Below are 14,956 nucleotides of genomic sequence, written 5' to 3'. Positions count from 1 at the left end.
AAAAAAATGCAAGGAGGCAGAGGAGAGGTTTTTTCAAGGGGAAAAAGAAAAATGGGGAAAAACAGAACGAGTCCTTGGTTTTACCCAAAGGGGTAAGGAAGGGAAAACTAGGGTAATAGAGAATGGAAAAGGGGACAGAAGACAGAGAACCCAGGGAAAAAAGAAATTAGCTGAAAACCCGAAACGAATATGCACAGATGAAGGGGGGTTTTTAGACAATATGAAAAAGGAAAGCATAAAAGTAGACTGACCTGGTTTTTGGGACAGCCACCCAAAGGGGGAAAAAAAACAGTCAAGGGCCAGGAATCAGACTGAGGAAGGGGATGGGGAATTCACAAGAAAAAAACCGAGAGCTTTTTCAGGACTCAACACAAGATTTAAAGAGGTATTTACAGGGGAAAACCCGTAGGACTCCAGGAAAACAGGGAAAAGGGGGAACACCAGGAATGCTGGGTGAGGTACATATAACCAAGGGGGAGTGGGGGAAGAAGTTTCTTGGAACCTTTACACCTCGGGGGTTGGGACCAGACAACACTTCCCTGGGTCCTTAAAAAGGGAGGAGATATTGTGTGGGGCCTTCAAAGATCTTCAAAACATCATTTGGGAAAATGGGGAAACCCACTGAGGTATGGGAAAAAAAAAAGTCCCCCCTTGTAAAAGGGGGGACTGGGCATGAGGACCAAACCCTAGACCTTGGGGTACTAATTAAGGGCAAGGTTTATTTGGGGAAGACATCAGGAGGAGAGGGGAGCAACCCGGAAAGAAACAAGTGAAATTGACAAACCGAAGGTTTCAGGGAAGGAATCCCGGGGGGCAAAAAAATACTAGAGGAAGGGATAGACTCAGAAGTGTCCTTGTTTGCAGACGATGTGAAGTTAATGAGAAGAATCGAATCGGACGAGGATCAGGCAGGACTACAAAGAGATCTGGACAGGCTACAAGCCTGGTCCCGCAACTGGCTCCTTGAATTTAACCCTGCCAAATGCAAAGTCATGAAGATTGGGGAAGGGCAAAGAAGACCGCAGACACAATATAGTTTAGATGGCCAAAGACTGCAAACCTCACTAAAGGAAAAAGATCTAGGGGTGAGTATAACACCGAGCATATCTCCTGAGGCGCACATCAATCAGATAACTGCTGCAGCATACGGGCGCCTGGCAAACCTACGGATAGCGTTCCGATACCTCAGTAAGGATTCGTTTAAGACTCTGTACACCTTCTACGTCAGGCCCATACTGGAGTATGCAGCACCAGTTTGGAATCCACACCTAGTCAAGCACGTCAAGAAATTAGAGAAAGTGCAAAGGTTTGCAACAAGACTAGTCCCAGAGCTACGGGGATTGTCCTATGAAGAAAGGTTGAGGGAAATCGGCCTGACGACACTGGAGGCCAGGAGGGTCAGGGGAGACATGATAACGACATATAAAATACTGCGCGGAATAGACAAGGTGGACAAAGACGGGATGTTCTAGAGATGGGACACAGACACAAGAGGTCACAATTGGAAGTTGAAGACTCAGATTAATCAAAGGGATGTTAGGAAGTATTTCTTCAGTCATAGAGTAGTCAGGCCATGGAATAGCCTAGAAAGTGATGTGGTGGAGGCAGGAACCATACATAGTTTTAAGGCGAGGTATGATAGAGCTCATGGGGCAGGGAGAGAGAGGACCTAGTAGCAATCAGCGAAGAGGCAGGGCCAGGAGCTGTGAATCGACCCCTTCAACCACAAATAGGTGAGTACACACACACACACACATACAGACTCACACATACACTCCTCCCCTCCCCCACCAACCTCTCACTCCTTCCCCTGATCTCACCCCTCCCTCTTTCACCCTCCCCCTCCCCACCTCTCCCTTCTCCCCCTCACCCTCTCCCATTCACCCACTTGCTTCTTCCTCCTTCCCACTCCCCATATTTCCCCCTAAATCCCCCTCCTCACCCCTCTCCCACATAACCACAGTTCCTCCTCTTCCTTCCCTCCCTCCCCCCCCACTCTGACAAACACACTAACCTAACACACAGAATTACATAGGTTTCCCACTCTGAGGCAATCAAAATAAAACAAAAATGGGTTGCCAGAGAGCAGGAAAGAAAACCAAGAGACAGGAGGAGGAATCTGAAAAGGAAGATTGGGCAGAAGAGCTCATAAAAAGGGAACATGAATGAGAAAAGAAACTAGAACTTAGCATGAGAATGGAAGAGAGGATAGATATGGAAAGCAGGAAGTGGGAGGTGCAAGTCAAAGCAGCAGAGGCTAGGATACAGAGTCTAGAAGAGGAACTGAAAAATCTGAAACAGCCTAAAGAACTAAAGAACATTTTGGGATTGTTATCAGAGAACTGCTAACTCAGTCACAAATAAGGGGACTGTAGGGAAAGAAGGAGCAAAACTGTATGTAGAAGCTCTATCAGAGGAGACTGTAGTAAATGCAAGAGCTAAGCTGTATGTGGAGGCCCTAACAGACCACATAAGAGCCCAGGGAAAGCCGAGAAGGGAAAATGACAGGCCACAGAGCCCAAGTACATTAGCTAGTGAAACTGAAGAAAGGAAAGCTGCAATGGAGGAAATTAAATTGAATGAGTGGATACACAAGGATATGCAGTGGGAGAATGAAAGGGAGAGGTCAGTCTTTGTGCATGGACTCCAGGAAGCTGAAGGGAAAACATATGAAGCAAGAAAACAAGGGGAAAAAGAAGCAATTGAAAGCATCATAAAAGCAATAGGAGAAGACGACATGACCCAGCTGGAAAATTTTCGGAGAATACGGGGGTTTGCAAAAACAAGAACCCAGCCAGTGAAAGTGACCTTCAAGGCAGAATAGACTCGGAACAGGATCCTGCAGGAGAAAGCATGATTAAGGGACATGCCGGCATACAGGAAGGTGTATCTTGACCGAGACAGAACACAAGAAGAAAGGCAGAAACAGAGAGATGGTACAGAGGCGAAAGGAGGAAAAAGAGGGATGGAGGAGACAGACAGGAGATCCCAGACCCAGGAAGATCAAATACAGCCTCCCTCACAACTTCCTATAGAAGCCCCCAACCAGGTCAACCCCAATGCAACCAAACACTCAAACTCCACCCCCACAGCAACCACCCATAGTTCCTTATCAGGTCTCCCACTTCCCCAACCCCAATATACCTCCCAGACCACAGTCTTAGAAAAGAAGGTGTGGTATACAAATGCAGATGGAATAACAAATAAGTATGAGGAGTGGCATGAAAGAATCAAGGAGACATCCCCAGACATAATAGCACATCCCCAGACATAATAGCACTCACAGAAACAAAACTCACCAGAATAATAACAGATTCAATCTTTCCATCCGAATATCAAATCGTCAGGAAAGACAGGGGGAGGAGAGGGGGAGGAGGAGTTGCACTGCTCATTAAAAAACCAGTGGGGTTTTGAGAAAATGGAAGGAATGGATGGCACGGGCTAAAGGGACTACTTAGTAGGAACAATCCAGTCTGAGGTACATCAGGTGATAAATGCAGTAGTGTACAACCCACCACAGAACTGCAGGAGGCCAAGAGAATTTGATGAGAGCAACAGAGCAATGGTCGACACACTAGCCGAGGTGGCCAGGAGAGCACACATGGCGGGAGCAAAGTTACTAGTTATGGGTGATTTCAATCACAAGAAGATTGACTGGGAAAACCTGGAGCCCCATGGGGGTCCCAAAACGTGGAGAGCCAAGATGATGGATGTGGTACTGGAAAACCTCATGCATCAACATGTTAGAGACACTACCGGAGACAGAGAGGAGAGGATGAACCAGCAAGACTGGACCTTATATTCACCTTGAGTAGTTCGGACATCGAGGGTATCATGTATGAAAGGCCCCTGGGAGCTAGTGATCATGTGGTTCTGTGCTTCGACTACATAGTTGAGCTTCAAGTGGAGAGAGTAGCAGGAATAGGTGGGGAAAAACCAAACTATAAAAGGGGGAACTACTCAGGCATGAGGAACTTCCTTCAAGACATTCAGTGGGAGAGGGAACTGACAGGAAAACCAGTACAAGAAATGATGGACTATGTGGCAACAAAATGCAAGGAGGCAGAGGAGAGGTTTGTTCCCAAGGGAAACAGGAATAAGGGGAAGAACAGAACGAGTCCTTGGTTCACCCAAAGGTGTAGGGAGGCAAAGACTAGGTGCACTAGAGAATGGTAAAGGTACAGAAGACAGAGAACTCAGGAAAATAAAGAGATTGGCCGAAGAGCTAGAAACGAATATGCACAGATAAGAAGGGAGGCTTAGCGACAATATGAAAATGACCTAGCATCGAAAGTCAAGTCTGACCCGAAGCTGTTGTATAGCCACATCAGGAGGAAAACAACAGTCAAGGACCAGGTAATCAGACTGAGGAAGGGTGATGGGGAGTTCACAAGAAACGACCGAGAGGTATGTCAGGAGCTCAACGCGAGATTTAAAGAAGTATTTACAGTGGAAACCAGTAGGACTCCAGGAAATCAGAACATGAGGGGTACACCAGCAAGTGCTGGATGAGGTACATATAACCAAGGAGGAGGTGAAGAAGCTGCTATGCGAACTTGACACCTCAAAGGCGGTGGGACCAGACAACATCTCTCCATCGGTCCTTAAAGAGGGAGCAGAGATGCTGTGTGTGCCATTAACAAAGATCTTCAACACATCAGTTGAAACTGGGCAACTCCCTGAGGTATGGAAGATGGCAAATGTAGTCCCAATTTTTAAAAAGGTAAACTGACATGAGGCACTAAACTACAGACCTGTATCACTAACGTGTATAGTATGCAAAGTCATGGAGAAGATCATCAGGAGGAGAGTGGTGGAGCACCTGGAAAGAAACAAGTGTATAATTGACAACCAGCACGGTTTCAGAGAAGGAAAATCCTGTGTCACAAACCTACTGGAGTTTTATGACAGGGTGACAGAAGTAAGACAAGAGAGAGGGGTGGATCGACTGCATTTTTTGGACTGCAAGAAGGCCTTCGACACAGTTCCTCACAAGAGGTTACTGCAAAAGCTAGAGGATCAGGCACACATAACAGGAAAGGCACTGCAATGGATCAGAGAATACCTGACAGGGAGGCAACAGCGAGTCATGGTACGTGACGAGGTGTCACGTACTGTTACAAGCGGGGTTCCACAGGGGTCAGTCCTAGGACCTGTGCTGTTCTTGGTATATGTGAATGACATAACGGAAGGGATAGACTCAGAAGTGTCCTTGTTTGCAGATGATGTGAAGTTAATGAGAAGAATCAAATCGGATGAGCAAAAGCTAGAGGATCAGGCACACATAACAGGAAAGGCACTGCAATGGATCAGAGAATACCTGACAGGGAGGCAACAGCGAGTCATGGTACGTGACGAGGTGTCACGTACTGTGACAAGCGGGGTTCCACAGGGGTCAGTCCTAGGACCTGTGCTGTTCTTGGTATATGTGAATGACATAACGGAAGGGATAGACTCAGAAGTGTCCTTGTTTGCAGATGATGTGAAGTTAATGAGAAGAATCAAATCGGATGAGGATCAGGCAGGACTACAAAGAGACCTGGACAGGCTACAAGCCTGGTCCAGCAACTGGCTCCTTGAGTTTAACCCTGCCAAATGCAAAGTCATGAAGATTGGGGAAGAGCAAAGAAGACCACAGACACAATATAGTTTAGATGGCCAAAGACTGCAAACCTCATTCAAGGAAAAAGATCTGGGGGTGAGTATAACACCGAGCATATCTCCTGAGGCGCACATCAATCAGATAACTGCTGCAGCATACGGGCGCCTGGCAAACCTACGGATAGCGTTCCGATACCTCAGTAAGGATTCCTTCAAGACTCCTATACCATTTACGTCTGGCCCATACTGGAGAATGCAGCACCAGTTTGGAATCCACACCTAGTCAAGCACGTCAAGAAATTAGAGAAAGTGCAAAGGTTTGCAACAAGACTAGTCCCAGAGCTACGGGGATTGTCCTACGAAGAAAGGTTGAGGGAAATCGGCCTGACGACACTGGAGGACAGGAGGGTCAGGGGAGACATGATAACGACATATAAAATACTGCGCGGAAAGACAAGGTGGACAAAGACGGGATGTTCCAGAGAACGGACACAGACACAAGAGGTCACAATTGGAAGCTGGAGACTCAGATGAATGAAAGGGATGTTAGGAAGTATTTCTTCAGTATTTCTCTCTCCCTGCTCATGGGGCAGGGAGAGAGAGGACCTAGTAGCAGTCAGCGAAGAGGCGGGGCCAGGAGCTATGAATCGACCCCTGCAACCACAAATAGGTGAGTACACACACACACACACACACACACACACGCACACACAAACACAAACACAAACACAAACACAAACAAACACAAACACACACACACACACACACACACACACACACACAGGCCAGGAGCTCGGACTCGAGCCCTGCAACCTCAACTAGGTGAGTACACACACATACATACACACACACACACACACACACACATTTTAAGACGAGGTTTGATAAAGCTCATGGAGCGGGGAGAGAGAGGGCTCAGTAGCAACCGGTGAAGAGGCGGGGCCAGGAGCTAAGAATCGACCCCTGCAACCACAAATAGGTGAGTACACACACACACACACACCTCAGGAAGCAGAGAGAGAGAGAGAGGACCTAGTAGTGATCAGTGAAGAGGCTGGGCCAGGAGCTGAGCCTCGACCCCTGCAACCACAATTTGGTGAGTACACACACACACACACACAGCGACCAGGGAAGAGGCGGGACCAGGAGCTTGGACTCGACCCCGGCAACCTCAACTAGGTGAGTAACTAGGTGAGTATACACACCTACACATGGGCGCCTAACAGACCTCAGAACAGCATTCCGACATCTTAATAAGGAATCGTTCATGACCCTGTACACCGTGTACGTTAGGCCCATATTGGAGTATGCGGCACCAGTTTGGAACCAACACCTAGCCAAGCACGTAAAGAAACTAGAGAAAGTGCAAAGGTTTGCAACAAGACTAGTTCCAGAGCTAAGAGGTATGTCCTACGAGGAGAGGTTAAGGGAAATCAACCTGACGACACTGGAGGACAGGAGAGATAGGGGGGACATGATAACGACATACAAAATACTGAGAGGAATTGACAAGGTGGACAAAGACAGGATGTTCCGGAGATGGGACACAGCAACAAGGGGACACAGTTGGAAGTTAAAGACACAGATGAATCACAGGGATGTTAGGAAGTATTTCTTCAGCCACAGAGTAGTCAGGAAGTGGAATAGTTTGGGAAGCGATATAGTGGAGTCAGGATCCATACGTAGCTTTAAGCAGAGGTATGATAAACCTCATGGTTCAGGGAGAGTGACCTAGTAGCGACCAGTGAAGAGGTGGGGCCAGGAGCTTGGACTCGACCCCTGCAGCCTCAACTAGGTGAGTACATACACACACAAATTCACACTTAGACACACTGCCAGTGCAAGTACTTCTCACCTATTGTGGTTGCACGTTGTCAGATTCTGGTCTCTGCATCACTGTTAGATACTGGCCACTCCTGTAAGCTATTACCAGAATTAGAGTAGAAATAGCATAGATAAGGTGGAGACAGGGTGGATGAGAGTGTGAGGAGAGTGAAGCGGCCTAGCGAGGGGTAACGTTAGACACGCACACACACACACAAGGGTAGATAGATACTTGTAGAAGTTGAGAGAGGCTAAGTTTTAGAACCTAGTATTACTTTCCATATTTTATAAGTAGAATTGATAAGTGTTAGAATTACTATTGGTAAGTTTTAGAATTACTGGCATTACTACTGGTATTTATTAGCAGTATGAATATTACTACTGGTATTACCAACTATACCCACCACTAGCAGTATGAATACTTAGAAGTGGGGGCACACACACACATATACACAAGAGTGGAGTAACAGTTACCCCTCAACCACATACCAACTACCTCCCCTACCCACCACTGGACATCCGGTCCCAAGCCATCTCTCCCCCCCTCTCTCTCTCTCTACTTTTCTCTCTCCACCTCTCATTGTCTCTCTCCCCTCCTCACACACACCTTCCATTCATCTTCCCTTCCCTCCCTTGGCCTCCCCTTACTCCCCTCCCTCCCCACTCATTATCCCTAGCCTTCTTCCCAGCATTCTCTCTCCCTCTCTATCCCTCTCTCTCTCCCCCTCCCTCTCTCTCACACACAAGCTCCTTTCCGTGGTTAAAAAAAAAAGGGTAACCCAAGAGGGCGGAGACCCAGGGGTCTGGAGGTCGAACCCAGGAGGGAGGAACCTGGGAGGGAAGATTGGGAGGTAGAGCTCACAAAAATGGAGGAAGAGTGGGGAAGGAAGCTAGCTGAACTCAGCAGGGTAATGTAGGAAAGGATAGCTGAAGAGAGCAGGAAGTGGGGACTACAAGTCTTAGCAGCAGAAGATAAGATAAAGTGCTTAGAAGAGGAGCTAAAAATCCTGAAACAGAATAGAGACAAATGACAGCACAGGAATGACATCAGGGACTCCTATACCAGTCACAGACGAGGTGGCTGTAGGGATTCAGGAAAAGATGAGTACAGGAAGACCGATCGTGAAGCCTGCAGTCAATGCAGGAGACAAGACTTATGCAGAGACTCTAACAGTCAACTACAGTGGCAAGGAACAGCTGAGCAGGGAAGACAGTCCACTGAGCATAGGGGCTGCAGCAAGGGCAGGGGTTGAAGGCAGGAACGTCTCGATGGAAGGAGAAAAAACACCTCAGAGGATGCAAAGAGAGACACAGTGGGAGGAGGAGAGGGAGAGGTCAGTGTTTGTCTATGGGCTCAAAGAAGTTGAAGGGGAAACCTATGATGAAAGAATCCAGGGGGAGAAGAAAGTGATCGAAGGTATCTTGAAAGCAATAGGAGAGGGAGACATGACCCAGGTGGCAAATTTTCGGAGAATTATGTGGTTTGCACGCAGAAGGAGACAGCCTGTCAAAGTAGTCTTCAAGGCAGAATCAGCTCAAACCAGGGTCCTGCAGGAGAAAGCACGACTGAGGGACAAGTCAGAGTACTGGAGCGTGTACCTCGATCGTGACAGAACACAGGAGGAAAGGACGAGACTGAGAGAGAGGGTACAAAAACGAAAGGAGGAACTGGAGGCATCGATGACTACGAGCAGAACCCAGACTCAGGTGGAAGGACAAATACACCCTACAGAGACACACACAGAAGGACTCCAACCACAACAACCCTAAAGCAACTGAGCAACCTCAACCAAAACCCACACACTGTTCCCTCTGCCCCCACTGCCACAGCAGCTCCCTACGGCACTCTGCCCTCACCCCCCCCCCCACCACAAATCCCACCCACACCACAAACCCCCATAACCCCCCCAAGGGCTCCCACCCATCCAACCCCAATATTCTCCCAGGTCCACCATGATAGATAAGAAGCTGGTGTGGCACACGAACGCAGATGGAGTAGCAAATAAATACGAGGAATGGCACGAAAGAATCAACGAGAAGTCCCCAGACATAATAGCAGTCACAGAAACGAAACGCACTGAGACAATAACAGACGCAGTCTTCCCACCAGGCTATCAGATCCTAAGGAAAGATAGGAGCAGAGGGGGAGGAGGGGTTGCACTGCTCATAAAAAGCCGATGGAGTTTGGAGGGCATGGACGAGACTGGAGAAAGGGACTACATAGCAGGCACAATTCAATCTGGGGAACATAAGGTAGTCATTGCTGTTATGTATAACCCACCACAGAACTGCAGGAGGCCAAGAGAGGAATATGATGAGAACAACAGAGCGATGGTGGACACACTGGATGAGGTGGCACAAACAGCTCAAACGTGCAGAGCAAAGTTACTGGTTATGGGTGATTTCAACCCAGGGAGATTGATTGGGAAAACCTGGAGCCTCATGGGGGCCCCGAAACATGGAAAGCCAAGATATTGGATGTGGTACTGGAAAACCTCATGCATCAACACATCAGGGACACTACCAGAGAGCGAGGGGAGGATGAACCAGCAAGACTGGACCTTGTGTTCACCCTGAGTAGTTCTGACACTGATGACATCACATATGAGAGGCCCCTCGGAGCTAGTGACCACGTAGTCATGAGTTTTGATTACATAGTAGAGTTACAGGTGGAGAGGGTAACAGGAGTCGAATGGGAAAAGCCAAACTAAAAAAGGGGGGACTACACAGGTATGAGGATCTTCCTGCGGGAGGTGCAGTGAGACAGAGAAATGGTAGGAAAGACAGTAAATGAAATGGAGTATGTAACAACAAAATGCAAGGAGGCAGAGGAAAGGTTTGTTCCCAAGGGCAACAGAAACAATGGGAAGACCAAAGCGAGTCCTCGGTTTACCCAAAGGTGCAGGGAGGCAAAAACTAAGTGCATTAGAGAATGGAAGAGGTATAGAAGGCAAAGGACCTAGAAAAACAAGGAGATCAGTAGAAGAGCCAGAAACGAATATGCACAGATAAGGAGGGAGGCCCAGCGACAGTACGAAAATGACATAGTATCGAAAGCCAAGTCTGACCCAAAACTGCTGTTTAGCCACATTAGGAGAAAGACAACAGTCAAAGACCATGTGATCAGGCTGAGGAAAGAAGGTGGGGAACTCGCAAGAAACGATCAAGAGTTATGCGAGGAGCTCAACAGGAGATTTAAAGAAATATTCACAGTGGAGACAGGAAGGACTCTGGGAAGACAGTACAGAGGTGGACACCAACAGGGAATAGACCAACAACTGCTAGACGATATGCACACAACTGAGGAGGAGGTGAAAAAGCTGCTAAGTGACCTTGATACCTCAAAGGCAATGGGACAGGACATCTCCCTGTGGGTCTTTAGGGAGGGAGCAGATATACTGTGTGTGCCATTAACCACAATCTTCCCTTGAAACTGGGCAACTACCTGAGGTATGGAAGACCGCAAATGTAGTTCCCATTTTTAAAAAAGGAGACAGAAAAGAGGCACTGAATTACAGACCAGTGTCACTGACCTATATAGTATGCAAAGTCATGGAGAAGATTATCAGGAGGAGAGTGGTGGAGCACCTGGAACGGAACAAGATTATAAACGATAACCAGCACTGATTCATGGTAGGCAAATCCTGTGTCACAAACCTTCTGGAGTTCTATGACAAAGTTACAGAAGTGCGACACGAGAGAGAGGGGTGGGTTGATTGCAATTTCTTAGACTGCAAGAAGGCCTTCGACACAGTTCCTCACAAGTGACTAGTGCAGAAACTAGAGGATCAGGCGCGTATAACAGGAAGGGCACTGCAATGGATCAGAGAATATCTGACCGGGAGGCAACAACAAGTCATGGTACGGGATGAGGTATCACAGTGGGCACCTGTGACGAGTGGGGTCCCACAGGGGTCGGTCCTAGGACCAGTGCTATATCTGGTATATATGAATGACATGATGGAAGGGATAGACTCAGAAGTGTCCCTGTTCGCAGATGATGTGAAGTTAATGAGGAGAATTAAATCAGATGAGGACCAGGCGGGACTTCAAAGAGACCTGGACAGGCTGGACACGTGATCCAGCAACTGGCTTCTTGAATTCAACCCTGCCAAATGCAAAGTCATGAAGACCGGAGAATGGCAAAGAAGACTGCAGACAGAGTATAGACTAGGTGGCCAAGGACTGCAAACCTCGCACAAGGAGAAAGATCTTGGGGTGATCATAACACCGAGCATGTCTCCGGAGGCACACATCAATCAGATAACTGCTGCAGCATATGGGCACCTGGCAAACCTGAGAATAGCGTTCAGATACCTTAGTAAGGAATCGTTCAAGACACTGTACACCGTGTACATCAGGGCCATACTGGAGTATGCAGCACCAGTTTGGAACCCACACCTGGTCAAACACATCAAGAAATTAGAGAAAGTGCAAAGGCTTGCAACAAGGCTAGTTCCAGAGCTCAGGGGTATGTCGTACGAAGAAAGGTTGAGGGAAATCGGACTGGCGACATTTGAGGACAGGCGGGTCAGGGGAGACATGATAACGACATAGAAAATACTGCGTGGAATAGATAAGGTAGACAGAGACAGGTTGTTCCAGAGAGGGGACACAGAAAGAAGGGGTCATAATTGGAAGCTGAAGACTCAGACGAGTCAGAGGGATGTTAGGAAGTATTTCTTCAGTCATAGAGTCAACAGGAAGTGGAATAGCTTAACAAGTGATGTAGTGGAGGCAGGAACCATACATAGCTTTAAGTCGAGGTATGACAAAGCTCTGGAAGCAGAGAGAGAGAGGACCTAGTAGCGATCAGTGAAGAGGCGGGGCCAGGAGCTGAGTCTTGACCCCTGCAACCACAATTAGGTGAGTACACACACACACACAACTAGACACACATACACTTAAAGGTTATCACACACGAAAGGTCGTAGGTGCTAGTGATAACAATAGAGAGTGAAGCAGTACGAGAAGGACTAGAAAAGCCAGTCTTCCAAAAAGGGGACTACACAAGTATGAGGCAATTCCTACATGAGATGCAGTGGGTAAGCGAACTAGAGGAAAAGACAGTAAATGTAATGATGGAACACGTGACCACAAAGTGCAGGGAGGCAGTGAAGTTCGTACCAAGAGGCCCCAAAAAACAACGGGAAGACTAGAGTGAGCCCATAGTTTATCCGGAGGTGTGGAAAAGCCAAAACTAAGTGTGCTAGAGTATGGGAACAGTATAGAAGGTAAAGGACCCAGGAAAATAGAGGAAGTGAACCGAAGACTCAGAAATGAATGTGCATGGATAAAGAGAGAAACCCAGGGTCAATACGAAAATGACAGCATCAAAAGCAAAATTTGACCCAATGCTGTTAAACAGCTATATCAGGAGGAAAACAACAGTCATGGACTGGGTAATCAGGCTGAGGTAGGAAGGAGGGGAGCTCACAGAGAACGACCAGAAAGTTTGTGAAGAGCTCAGCTCGCGATTCAGGGAGATATTCACAGTGGAGACAGAGAGGCTTCCAGCAAATCAAGGTCTTAGGGTGCACCAGCAAGTGCACACAACTGAGAAGGTGAAGAAACTGCTAAGGGAGCTAGATACTTCGAAGGCTGTGGGCCCAGGTAATATCTCTTCTTGGGTCCTGAGAGAGGAAGCAGATGCATTGTGTGTCCCACTAACAACAATCTTCAATAAATATATCGAAACAGAGCAACTGCCTGAGGTGCGGACGACAGCAAATGTAATCCCGATTTTTAAGAAAGGAGACAGACAGGCTACACTAAATTACAGACCAGTGTCGCTGGCATGTATAATATGTTGAGCTGTGGAGCAGATGATCAGAAGAGTGGTGCAACACCTACAAAAGGACGGGTTCATACATGACAACCAGCACGGCTTCGGGGAAGGAAAATCCTGCGTCACAAACCTGTTGGAGTTCTACGACAAAGGAACAGAAGTAAAACAGTAGAAGGATGGGTAGACTGCATCTTCTTGGACAGCAAGAAGGCTTTCGACACAGTACCGCACAAGAGACAGGTTGAAAAGCTAGAGAAGCAGGCAAAAATAGCAGGGAAAGTACTGCAACGGATCAGGGAATACCTGACAGGAAGGAAACAGCTTGTCAGTTCTAGACAAGGTGACAGAGTGGGTGCATGTGTCGAGTGGGATTCCACAAGGGTCAGTCTTAGGTCCGGTGCTGTTTCTTGCATATTTGAATGACGTGACGGAAGGGATAGATTCAGAGGTGTCGCTATTTGCAGACGATGTGAAGCTAATGAGAAGAATACAATCTGACGAGGATCGGGTAAGCCTACAAGGTGATCTGGACAGGCTACAAGCCTGATCCGACAAATGGCTTCTGGAGTTTAACCCCACCAAGTGCAAAGTTGTGAAGCTCAGGGAATGAAAAAGAAGGCCGCAGACAAAGTACAGCCTAATAGGTCAAAGGCCGCAAAACTCGCAAGGAAAAGGATCTTGGGGTGAGCATCATACCGAGCACATCTCCTGAGGTGCACATCAAACAGATAACTGCTGCAGCATATGGGCGCCTGGCAAACCTGAAAATAGTGTTTCGACGTCATAGTTAGAAGTCACTCACGACACTGTACACCGTGTATGTGAGGCCCATAGTGGAGTATGCAGCACCAGTATGGAACCCGCACCTGGCGAAACACGTCATGAAATTAGAGAAAGTTCAAAAGTTTGCAACAAGATTTGTCCCGGAGCTGAGGGGTATGTCCTACGAGAAGAGGTTAAGGGAAATCAACCTGACAACACTGGAGGACAGGAGAGATAGGTAAGACATGATAACGGCATATAAGATACTTAGAGGAATTGATAAGGTGGATCGGGGCAAAATGTTTCAGAGATGGGACAAAGGAACAAGGGGTTAAAACTGGAAGTTGAAAACTTCTTCAGTCATAGAGTTGTCAGGAAGTGGAACAGTCTGGGGAGTGATGTAATGAAGGCAGGATCCATACATAGCTTTAAGAAGAGGTACGATAAAGCTGATGGAGCAGGGAGAGAGTGGACCTAGTAGCGATCAGCGAAGAAGCTGGGCCAGGAGCTATGACTCGACCCCTGCAACCACAAATAGATAAGAACTCACGCACACACACACACACACACACACATAATTGTTTTTTTTTAAATCAGTAATGATCTAGTTTATTTTGCTGTCTTTTATAATGCTTTCATCATATTATTTTCCGTACCAACTTGCACTCACGCCATCACTTCTGTGTGCTTCACTTTCCCCTGGCTATTATATTCAATTGCATTCCCACTTGTACACTTCACGTGCTCCTCTCAGAGTATAGTACTGTTGAACTTTATCTTGGAATTAGGTATTTCACACTCGTCAACAAATATTCTCCACATTTGATCATCATACATAAAAGAAAATAGTGTTGGTATTTTATCCAGAACTTTGCAAATAATAATTTTGAACTTATGTGATCGTTTATGTCTTTCATCCTGTTCAAAAATTAGGATTATTGATATTATTCATTTATTTCATTATGAATAGACTTTCGTATA

The 14,956-nt window shown here is 47.1% G+C and overlaps 1 protein-coding gene across 5 annotated transcripts in view; it reads left to right on the top strand.

The window, feature by feature from the left end:
- The window catches only part of LOC128698978 (uncharacterized), a 254,009-nt gene that overhangs the window by 233,709 nt on the left and 5,344 nt on the right, over positions 1–14,956 (top strand). The gene's annotated exons all lie outside the window — the stretch shown is intronic.

The sequence above is a fragment of the Cherax quadricarinatus genome, chromosome 55 (genome assembly GCF_038502225.1).
Source record: "Cherax quadricarinatus isolate ZL_2023a chromosome 55, ASM3850222v1, whole genome shotgun sequence".
Lineage (NCBI taxonomy): Eukaryota > Metazoa > Arthropoda > Malacostraca > Decapoda > Parastacidae > Cherax > Cherax quadricarinatus.
The sequence above is the reverse complement of the archived record's forward strand: the minus strand, read 5'-3'. Positions and strand labels throughout refer to the sequence as shown.